The 12,537-nt window shown below is 43.6% G+C and overlaps 1 protein-coding gene across 2 annotated transcripts in view; it reads right to left on the bottom strand.

Moving 5' to 3' along the window:
* GABRG2 (gamma-aminobutyric acid type A receptor subunit gamma2) overlaps positions 1–12,537 on the bottom strand; it is a 510,299-nt gene that overhangs the window by 182,917 nt on the left and 314,845 nt on the right. The gene's annotated exons all lie outside the window — the stretch shown is intronic.

Raw genomic sequence — 12,537 nt, 5'->3', positions numbered from 1 at the left:
TGAAAGGAACATTGCTGGAGTTGCGTCGGGCTTCCGACACAACTCCAGCAATGCGCCACTTTTTGCGCTGACATACGTCAGACTGATGTATCTGTCCTTCCTTGCGACATGATGCATCATATTGTAAATATTACGCATAATTGGTTTCGCAAGGAGGGCGCACTGAGAAGTGGCGCATCACTGCTTTCACGCAGCGATGCGCCACTTCTCGTAAATGAGGCCCTAAGACTCCAGAAAGAGATAACTCACTTTCTGTAAGGCAAAATCAAATACCGAAAACAAAATATGAGGTGATTGGCCCAGACATAGACCACTAAGAGAAAAACCAGTAAAAAAACAAAGAATGCAACACAGATTTCTTCAAGCTGCTAGATATATGCCCATGATCACAGATATACTGAATCAATGGCTTTATAACAATGGAAGGAGAAGGTATGGTGGAAGTAATTGGAGTGAGCACTTAGCAAGCAATCCATGAACAGAAAGAAGGGCATGCGAAGAAATCTGAATAAAGAACAGAAAACAAGAAGTCAAGAACAACAGGTATGGAATAACTGTCATTGGAGTAACAATGAAAACAGAGGCACCTCTATGCAAGTGATGCTGTTGGATGCTGGACTTGGGCAATGGAGTATTGAGGACTTTTGAATATGTACATTGATGATAATGTGCATGACTAGAAATTTGCCCCCTGGATATCAAAGCTTGAGAATCAAGGTATAAATATATTGAGGACAAAATATTAAATCCCAAATATTGTATGTAAGGTAAGTATAGCTTTTCCATATGTTACTCCACATATATGTACCTTGACAATATATATCTTCAAGATACGTAGATGCGGAGTTAGGAAGAGAAGATCTATTCTTTCTCTATATGCACTTACATTTAGAAATTTTAGTCTTCGATATTTTCTCCATGATATTTTTGTATCTTGAAATTCTCAAACCTCTGTAGTATAATCTTAGTAGATACATTTGAGGTAAGAGATGTATATTTTGAATATTTGTGTGCACAGAAAATTAATATAGCACTAGAGCAAGCTGCAGCTGGTTTCACCAGAAAATCAAAGGCTGAATTAGGTTTATCAGCCCATATCCAACAGTGGGGGCCAATGCCATGGGAGAAAGAATTTAATGGAGAGCATAGCCTGCTGCATAGGCTACACGGCCGCTGGTGCGATTCTCCATCAAGGCTCTGGGGCTGCTCCCCCCTGAAATTATTCCCTTCACATTCCAGTGCAAATATTAAATAGATCCATATATTTTCAATGTATTTAAGTCTGGGCTGTCTGTGCCAGGCTGCCTACCCCACATCGTTCTGAAGCAGGAGACGTAAGCCAGGCAGTAATGAACTTTCTGAACTGTGACACATGACACAGGGCTTGCTCTTCTAAAACCCTTCATAATGAATCATTGCTATTGTAGTCTATGGCAGTATCCACTATTGGCAAGTGACTCTGTCAGAGTCATGGTTTGGGGTGCTGGAGTCTCCGTCCCTGCGTGAGAGCAGCTGTCTGTCATTCACAGACATAGATCCAACCCTTTCCGATTCATCACAAGTAGGAGTGGATGCATGCACATGTGTTTTGGTGCCTTTTCCTCTGTAATGGTAGGTGTTAGAATGCTAATCTTCTGTTATGTATATTGTTCTGAGACCCCTCACCACCCTAACCTCCCCCATTGTGACACCCCAAGTCCTGGCTTCACCTCGCTGGCTCCGATAGAAGTGGAGCTGTTGCATTTGTTCCCTCGCAAAATGGATCCAAAAGACGTGCAGGCCAGGGTTCTTATTCCCTTGTGAAGTTGATCCAAATATCCACGTCAAACACATGTTTGCTGTATGACATTAAGACTGGCCCTATCTTCATGCCATTAAAAACATGAATGCCAAAAACATGGATTGATTTTTGAACAATGAGTGTTAAACCATTGAGTCAATGTATGTCAGTAATTTAATGGCTAAATTAGGATGGCGGTGGGACCACCACCAACAGCCCGTCGGTGGCACTCCCACCGCCATCGGACACATCACATCTGCCCGCCATATTTCAATGATGGGTGGATGTGTGGCGGTTGGAAAGACCGACCGGCACACATCCGACGGGCTCCTTGAGCACTCCAGTACGGTGAAGTGGATCGTAGTCCCTACAGTGGTGGCAGTACCTACCAGGCAATGCCGTAGGGATTATGATGTCTCTTTCCACCCGCCTGTTCATGGACCCGCCATTAACAGGTAGGTTGAAAGGTACTTTGGGGACCCGTAGAGGGCCCCTCTTTCTCCCTGGCCCTAAGCTGTGGGCACTGGGGGGCACCATATGTGCCCCCTACATATCACTACACCATTTGGCAGGCCCTGCGTGGTTCCTGTCACGTAGTGCAGGGATATGTAAAGTGTCCCATTTTTGCACTGCGATGGGTGCTGCACCCAGCAGCACCTGCCACAATGCACAATATAGGCATTGCAACCACTGTGGTGGCGGTTGCATCGTAATGCCTAGTGCGGGACCGCCGACAGCCTGTTAGGCGGTCCCGTCTACGATAGGGTGGATGGCAGATGTAAGTCTGCCCACCATACTAATCGGGCCCAAAGTTCGTCTCTCATTTCAAGTTTTACTTATTCTTGCCTTCCTCAAGAGTTAGCTATTTAATCATGTTGTGTTTCTTTTTGAATTTTTCCTGTGCATACTTTGAGCTGTGCAGGTGTTTATGAGAGGCCTTGTATATTAACCAGATATTGCACAGTTAGTTGTGTTTCATTTTGTATTGCTACATGTATGACATCTTATCTGAAAAAACCTCAATAAAGAAATAAAAAGTAGAAAAACTCTCAATGTGGTGCAACTTGTCACACAACCACAACACTCCAGAGGCTACTCCTCAAACGTATCTTGTCAACATCATCAACAATCCAAGGCAAACCACCCATTCACCCAGGCTGGATGGACCACTTTGCCATCCATATCTTTCTACATAGTACTCTACCAACAAACCAAGGCAAACACAAAAGAGAGGACCAAACCTTCAGCTCGTTCAAAGACTTCTCCATAAGCAACCTAACGCTTAAACACACATTCACCCTAGAAATTCCATGTTTGACATCAACACCCATATAAACAACTACCTTTTTTGCATCCCAAAGCCTGCAGCACCCTGTACTTTTGACGATAAATAATCAATCAGAAAACAGAAAATAAAATGAATGAGAAACAGAATTCCTGATGACCTCATGGTACTGAAGTCACTGAAGTCACTCTGCACAACACACAGACAGCTCATCAAATCAGCCAAAGGAAAGTACTATACCAACAACATTAACAGGAGCAGAACACTTTTCATGACACACAGCACTGCATCAGGCCCCTGCAGGGCCTACCTGTTCCTCTATGCACATAAAAGTGCAATTTGATCAATTTCTTTCTCAGTGAGAACATGCAGAAATTCCTACTGCTCATTAACAACACAAAGCTTGCTTCATTTCCTATACCCACCCTTTCCTGTAGATTTCTGCAATGGCCATCCTTCAAAACTTATCTCTTGCAGATCTTGTCAACCTATTCAATTCCCTCAAGGCCAGTTTTTATGAAGATAGGGGCAGATTTATGAGCCCCTTGCGCCACTTTTGCGTCACTTTTCCCATGTTAAAAGTGACGCAAAAGTGGCGCAAGGGGCTCATAAATCTGCCCCATAATGCCTTACCCTCGTCCTTCATCACAGCTGTCTATGAGGATGCTTTCTCACTCCTATGCACCATTGCTAATGTCTTAAGGCCTCTTCTCTGGAGCTCTCATGATAGGGGCGATCCAATCTTTCCAAAAGAAACCTATACAAGACCCTGCTGATCTTTCGAAATACCGGACCATTATTCACCTAGCATTCCAAGGCACGATAATTAAAAAAGCAGTGTAAGCGGCACACCAACATCATATTAATGCTAGCATCTTTTGCACGACAAGCAGTCTGGCTTCAGATCACAATGCAGAATGGAGACTGCCATCTTGCACAACATAGGTGATGCCCTACTGACTACAGATGAAGATGACTCATGCCTCTTGATATTGCTGGATCTCATCTCCTTTTGACACAACCGAACATCCCACCCTAATATGCATCTACACCTTGGAGTCTCACATAGGATTCGCCAGCAATGTCCTTCACTGGTTCTTCTCCTACCTTTCCAACTGACACCCGTTTGTTCACAGGGGCTCCTCTAGGTTTCAAAACATCCCTATTACCCATGGAGAACCCCAGGGTTCCATACTGTCCTCCAGTCAGACCTTCTTGGTGCTCTAGTCACAGATGAAAACATCAAGATTCTTCAATATTCCGATGATACACAATCTACTTAAAAAACCTAGGGGGTGCACAGAATGATTTGTGGATATTTTGGAGATCTATATTATTATGTTCATATATAATGTATGCTTTTCTGCTTCCCTCCTCTTTCAAGTAATTTTTTATTATTTTCCTTATTTTCCTTAAATTACGACCTGAAACTTTGCCCAAAGATAACTTCACTGCAAATAATTTTGAATGAGAATAATTCCTTCGGATTGATGATACTAAAATATAGCTTCAAGACTTCGATATCTGTTTCCACATGCCCAATCATACTCACTGTGTCACTCCTCCTGCGATATGTGATTATTTTCCACCTTTGCTTCTGCCCTAATAGATCACCTCAGCCTGATCGAGGACCAATACAGATCCAAGAAACATGAACACACGGCTTTTCTCCCAATAGTCTGTCTACATCCTCCACTCAGAAACGCCAATAAATGACATGTTGTTTGTGCTTTGAGGAAATCTACATAGCCAGTTGTAATAATGCTTTCATTTAATCTGCACAGGTTTATTGATTTATGTTTTTATTTATTTCAGTTTTCTGCGTAATGCTTTTCAGAATGCAGTAAACACTCAGGCATATACAAGCAATGACAGAATTTTAAAAAGGTTGAAAATGACAGCAGTTCTTTAAGCATCACTGGTACACGCATGGATGTGGGAAGGGGCGATGCATAATGGTGTGCTTTTAATCTCTTCCACCTGAGAATGATTCATATATCGTGTGTGCAGAGAATGACTTCAAGGTTCCCGAGGCCTGACTAGTATGCATTAGCCCTTTCTGGCTTTCACGAGGGGTAGGCTTCGTCACCTTACCATGGTAATGCTGTTGTGTTATATTTTCTGTACCATATAATGGAGAAAGACAGGTCATTTTAACGTCAATTTGTAAACTTTGTAGAAGTTCCCAGAAAGGAACTTAAAATTCTTAGTTGACGAATTTGATTTATTTGGGATAAAATCTCTGGTTATTTCTGAGGCCAACAAAAGTAAAGTTGTGCTCAATAAACAGGAACAAAATAATTTCAATAAATGATGACACATAAACGGTATGATTTGCAATCGGGGGACGCATGTCGTGCAGCGCTTAAATTCACTCAACTGGCGCTGGGTAAAAGACCAGAAAAAGTCCCTCAGAGGCCAGTGGCTGAATAAGAGGAATGATCTATTTCGACCTCCGGGTTCGTGGTGAGAAAGTCACAGCTGCTTCTTTGTACTGCTGCACTGATCTTGTGCTCAATTTTTAATGAGACAAGTAGGTGTTAATGTCAGATCTCCGACACGGCATGTGAGTTATGGAGGCTGCCCTCATCTTTCAGAAGAATATTAGCACTTATTGAATGAAGGCTGTTGTACTAAATGTGGCATTTTATCATCACTTTCTCCCAATCCCATATTTTCATAAAGTGAATGAATATAATGTTTGTATCGTGTATGTTACATCAACTTTATTTGCGAAATGAAACCGTTAGAAGCAGCAATAATAATAAATGCTTCTCAAGGCACTGTCATTAGGAAGAGCAAATATGAAAATTAAGGGGCAGATTTACAAGCCCCTTGCTCCGGCATTGCATCATTTTTTTTGACGCAATGGCGGCACAAACAATGCGGCCTATTTACAACATGACGCATCTAGGGAGATGCATCACGTTGTAAAGCCCTGTGTCACATTATACGTGCGTCAGGTATAATGTATGCAGGGTGGGCGTTACCACGCAGGAAGGCCTCGTAAAAGTGACGCAGTGAAATCTACAAGATTTCACTGCGTTACTTTTAGGATGCCACTGCGTCAAAACCTGTTGCCTGCTTAAAGCAGGCATAAGAAGTGACACAGTACAGTAAGTATAGGCCTCAAAATACATTGCAGGAGTTGCGTCGTGCTTGCAACACAACTCCAGCAATGCGTGGCTTTTGGGCCAATAGATGCCTCAGAATTTCTGACGCATCTGTTAATCCTTGCGTCATGGAGCACTGTATTGTAAATACAGCACATCCATGGAGGCGCAAGGACATTTGATTGTGGCGCAAGGAAACTGATGCATTTATGCAGATGCGTCAGTTCCTTGTAAATCTGCCCCGCAGTCTTTCTTACTTTGACTTACTAATTACAGCTAAGGAACATCATTAGTTAACATTGGCAGCTTCGAAGAGCAGGCCCTACAAAGAATTATATATCATTGAAAACAGTAGAGCGCAGACAAAAAAGTTAATATTGCACTGGCAAAGAGGAAGATATCCCCAATGCACAAGCATTGTAGGGGAGTGCAGGTCTCTTTTTAATAAAGAGCAGGATGACAATAATGAATGGACACATTGGCAGAGGTACCACGGAGCAAGCTGGTTGCTCATTGAAAGGTTCTATCAACAGGAAGCTCTGCGGCTGTCAACCATGCTTCAGCACAGGCCCCTGTTGCACATCTGGTGGCGGAGGGACCGTGGAGGAGGGCACACCCTGGCATACCTATTTCAGGGAGCACTGGTGTACTGTGCGGGTGGTGGCTTCTAGCACCCTTCCCCCACCCTTTCCCCACCCTTTTTTTCTTAGCCGCCCTTAGCCAGAGACTGTACGGGCTGCCCTGTAGAGAGCCCTGCTCCAATTGCAGCAGCTGCTGAAGAGACTGAATAGGCTTAAGCAGCAAGTCTGACCTTCGTGGGGCTGCAGCAATAGATGGACAGCAAATGGCCCAGGAGCGAGGCGCTACCATCCTCATCCTCATACCTCACCTGTAGGGAGAAGAGGGGAGACCCGGCAGCCTTCACCTCGCATACTTGCTCCTTCTCCGCAAGCCTGCCTAGCTAGAGGCCTTCCTATTTGGGTGCTCCTTCCTTGCCCAGTGTACGCTGCGGTGGGGGACCATGCACCACTTGACGTCTGCTTTCTATTGCCAGCTGTCTGTTAAAATGAAAGGCGCAGAGGATTGTTCGGAGGTGCCTCTTCTCATATATGAATTCAGACCTCATGAGGCATCAGAAAGATTTCAGCCTACTCCTATTTGTGCCTGGACTACTGCTGGGGCTGTCACTCTCATAAAGGTGATCCCCAGGAGTGATGCTTTCCCTAGAACTAATCATTCTGTTCTCCAGTTGGGGGGTGGAGACTATCTGCCATGGACACCTGGATCGCCCAACATCATGTCTGCCCCTACTTGGCTATGTTGTCACCACCTATCCTTTGGACAAAAGTACACTCCTAATACTGCTAGCATTCTTATGAGACACATGTTGGCGGAGTGGCTCAGGATGGGGCAAGTGCTTTGCTGAACCACTGACCAGTGGAATGCTATTCTTGTTTCCAGCCCTGAGAGGCACCTGGTGGCACCCAGCACATCCCCATGGCACCAGGCCTTCTTGTAATCTTTCTCTGCTGGCCAACGCTTTGCTAGCTGCCACCCCTCAGGTGCTTCGGCCATTTCTACAGTGGGATGCCTCCCACTACAGTGATCTTTTCTGGTGCAGCTCTTCTCTGCGGTGATTAGCCTACCTCTTAATGGACATGCTGTAGACATCATTGCATACATGTGTGCTTAAGGGTATTGCCAGTGCCTCATTCCCTCTCTTCACCAAGACCATGAAAACTGCTGTTGCCGACTGGGTGTCTTGGTGCATAGAAAACAAGAGTTAATATGGCACACAGCCTCATGTGCCATGTCCCCAGAGACTGCAAGAGGTATATGTAAGCCACCACCCCTGCAGGTCATATAGTCCTAAGGCAGGGTGCACATATCTACCTGGGCAGATATGATGCTGCAATATCTGAGCCGTTCTTGGACATTATAAGTGCACAGGGAACCCATGGAGAGGACATGGTCTGGATACTTGTCATTACATGTTTCCTAGCTCTATGATGGCTCTATGATAACTAACTTTGTGTCTTAATAAATCCCAATTTTGGATTTATTATTAAATGCATACAGAAGACCCTTTATAGGGTCCCCTGAAAACCTACCAATCACTGGTGTGGTCTCTGATTAGTCTTAGCCAACCTGCCACCACTAGACATGTTTCTGATCTGATGCGGTGAGAGCCAGTGATCACAAAGGCTGGGAACAAAGCCTGCTTTGGGTAGAGGTGCTTCAGACATCTTCCAAGTCAGGGTGGCCTTCCAGGGCAGGAAGCTTCAAAGGTAATGCCATCTTTTAAATGCAGGAGGAAATGCAGGAAAATTAGTTAGATGAGGAGGTGTGGGTAATATCCATGAAAATGTTGTCATTAAACACCTTGATATATGCAGGCCCAACAGCGGCAATACCAATAAATACAATAATGATGTACACCATAAACTATACCCGAATAACAATCTTGATACCAGTAGAACTAATGTCAATTTATGCCATAAACTGTGCATGCATAACAACGCTGATAACATAAAAACAATATCAATGTATGCCATAAAGTATGTACGCATACAATACCAATATCAGTAAAGAAAATATCGATGTACGCTATGACAACTGTATGCACAATACTGACAATGTCACCAAAAATGATATCCGTTATAACAAACGTGTCATTTCTGTCAAATTCACCCAAAGTGACTTCTCCATCAACCCCGAGTCAAAGATACGTGGTCAGACAGGCCCAGCAACCCAAACCGAAGCCTACCAAGTGACAGATCACAGGTGGGGTTACACTTAGCCTATAGACAAACATGCACCCAGGGAAACCCCTGATCAATTCCACAGATAGGCAGTTACACCACCAAGAGGTCAGATGAAATAGACCCCAATAAATCATGTTTGGCAAAAGGTGCGGGTTTCCAAAATACTGCAGAGTCATATGCCAGATAAAATTGGGAATACTCAGTCAATCAGGACACACCATACACACCAAATGTAGTGATCACATGCTCCCACACCAGACATCTGGACACATACACACTGGCCCACACTAGCCTCTCCAAGGTTAAGAGCCACCTGTGTCACCCTTATCAGATGTTTGTACTTGTTGTTGATGTAAGATCCGTTAATTGTACCTCACAAACTGTATATATTGTCAGCCAAAACTTCTGTACATTGAGGAACTTTCTTCAGACACGACTGTGTTTATACTCTCCTGCCCACTGTGTTTAATTAAACAAACTTGTTCCTGTTTTGCTAAATGCCTAGTGTCTTTTAATTTTATAGGGTAAATTCATATCCAAGCAACACTGCCCTGCACTCAGCCTGCCCCGCCTGGGTACCACTGAACAAGCTGTGCTCCTGTGGTCCTGAGGCCTTTGCAACCTGCTACCATGAGTAGGACCCCCTGACTTACATTTAAGTCCCCTTGTGCAGTGTGTTTTCAAGTGCCTTATTTTTATAGCGCATCAGCTACCAATGACCTCAGCACCCTGCTCCCGGCCAAATCCGGGATGTTCATGAGAATCCGCCTTGCCTCCTTACCTAAATCCAGAAGGTGAACCTTGTGATCCAACTATGTGAGTTTATATGCATTTTTCTATTTTCTCCCATTGACTTCAATAGTGTGTAATTGTGCACAAAAGTGATTTATTTTGCAAACTTGAAAAATTGTGCTTTCTGTTGAATGAAGATCTTGGTCTGAAAACTTCTATAAAAATCAATGTTATTTTTGGAAATTTGTCTCAGATGTATTCTTGAGTGTGTGTCTCATTTATTGCCTCTGTGAGTACAACAAATGCTTAGCACTGCCCTTTGATAAACCTAACTGCTTGTCCACACTACCACAAATAGGGCATTAGTATTATCTACTTTTGCCTCTGTATACAAGTCTGGGTCTCACTAAACTCTCTACACAGTGTACTTCATTTTAGTGCACTATACAGACAGCCAGTGTACTACAAGGACACAATGGAGTCATCTTCTAACCTTGCTTCATTCTCTCTCCAGGTGGACGGAGGAGACAACTCCGGTGGACTAAACCCCACTCCCCCCATGGAAAGAATCACCCCTTCACACTCACGTTTGGACAGACAGGGCCTAGACCGTATTGATGTTCTGAACAAGGACAGGGGCTTGGAAAAATCCATATCCCCCTGAAGAACATACATCTCTTAGAGGGCTGAAACCTGTGCTTGTTTTAGACTCTGGCCCTGGATATGTTGTGCTCCATTTCTCGGCCAAGTTATTCATGGTCCTACTAACAATTATATTCTTTGCTGAAGTTTCATATTACATTTCCCCTGCTTGGGGTACTGTCTTCTTTATTGTCCAATGATGGTATTGTTATTAATTGTCATGTATGGTTGTGCTTTTGGTGAAGGGATTTCATGATGTTGATGGGGTGAGGAGCTTGTTTCTTTTCAGACTGGGGCTCTGTTGTCCTCACACCTGTAGACCTGGAGCTGAAGGAGAGGCATGCCTACTGACCGGTCACCCTTCCCACTGTCATATACCCCTCATATGCACCCAGGGGACCCTTCACATACTTTCACTCTATGGTATCTTTCTGGCCGACAAGATCTCCTAGTGTCCACAGCCAGGGTTTGTTCCGGGGACCACAGTTTGTAAGTTACCTCCTGCGTACATTGACAGAGAACTCACATTGCTTATTTACTCACTCACTCTCTTAGCTGAAACTACAAACTTTATAACTGGCTTCTGGTCCTGCACAATGCTCTCTGGGGATGGATTTTCCTCTGGGTACAAGCTTTAGGGCACGGATGCCTACCTTCCCCCATAATATACATGTGGGCACCCTCCTTTTTACATAGTGATGCCTCATCCACCTTTTCTGCGTGTCGTGTCCTTGAATGTTAATGGCCTGTCCAGTTTTGTTAAATGTAAAAATATCCTTCATTCCCCCTGCCCCCATAATACTGCATTAAGCATTCCCACAGACATTTCACTTGCCCACAGTCAAAGTGGAAAGTTTATGCAGAGACTGGGTGGGACGGGTGGTGGGAGTAGCAATATTATAGCTTTTGATCCGCAGACCCGTATTCACCAGACTTTTTCCTGACTATACAAAAATGTGGGGTTGCTATCTTGATACATAAATCTCTCTCACATACCTTATTGAAAACTTGGACAAATCCTGAGGGCAGGTACATCTATGTGAAACTAAAGCTGTGACTACACATTGTTGAGTTGAGTTCAGAATATGCACTCATAGGCAGTAAGGCTAACTCCTTTACTTCTGGCACACGTAAAAATGTATCTTCAAACGTGTTTCTTTCAGTCTTGTTTTTAACAAGTTTGTTTATTGTGATTCCAAAGCGAAGCCAAGACGTGTTTTGTCGTAATCTCAACTTTAAAAGGCCTCCTTAATTATTGGATTCTGCAGTGGATAAAAGATTGGTAATGCCTGATTTTGTGTGAAGCGCTGGAACAGTCTGCACACTCGTTGTTTCGCATCTAAACTCCATATTACAGGGCTTCACCCGAAATCAGGCATTACCAAACTTTTATCCACTACGTACTCACATGCCTAAACCTTTATCCCAGAGGAATTTCTTCATTTAGTTACTCATTAGGAAACCTATTAACTCCACCGATCTGCTAATGTTTTTGGGCCAGGTGTGGAGAGATGGATATTTCCCACAATGAACTATTACCTAATTTGGAAATCAAATAGTTTAGGAGCCCTGATGAAGTCATGATTGTGACAAAACACGTGTTGGTTATGCTTTGGAATCACAATAAACAACTTGTTAAGAACAAGACTGAAGAAAGCACGTTTGAAGATTACATTATTATAAATGTAACATATAAGATTTTACGTGTGTCAGATGAATGTACATTGACTTATTGGGAACTTCTGCTAGGGTTCCTTACTTATGAATGTTGGGTGAACATTAATCCATCGTGTGCACCATACTTATTGTTTTTGCATTCTAAAACTTTGTTGGTGATTCCGAGTGAGCCCTTTGGTACCCTCCCTTTCACCCCCCTCTTTGTCATTACTTTACTTAATGAACAGACTCCTTACAAAACTTAGCAAGGTGAGTCTGATAGTGAAGGGGCAACTGGAATGTGACACTTGATGCTAACTTTACTCTGACTAGCAACCTGACTGATACAATGCATTGGACAGGGCTCCGCTCATGGATCTGCTGGCTGACCATGGCCTAGAGGATGTTTGGCGCCTTACTCACTCCTCTGATGAGGACTGCCCTTATACTTCAATGATCCATAATACTTCCTCTCCACTTGATTACTTCTTGCTGAAACATTCTGTTATCTCCCTCCCATTGCACTCTGTCATCCTACTAGGGGACATCTTGGATTATTGCCCA

The sequence above is a fragment of the Triturus cristatus genome, chromosome 7, assembly GCF_964204655.1.
Source record: "Triturus cristatus chromosome 7, aTriCri1.1, whole genome shotgun sequence".
In the NCBI taxonomy this organism is placed as follows: Eukaryota; Metazoa; Chordata; class Amphibia; order Caudata; family Salamandridae; genus Triturus; species Triturus cristatus.
Note: the sequence above shows the minus strand (reverse complement) of the source record. Positions and strands in the feature narration are given on the sequence as shown.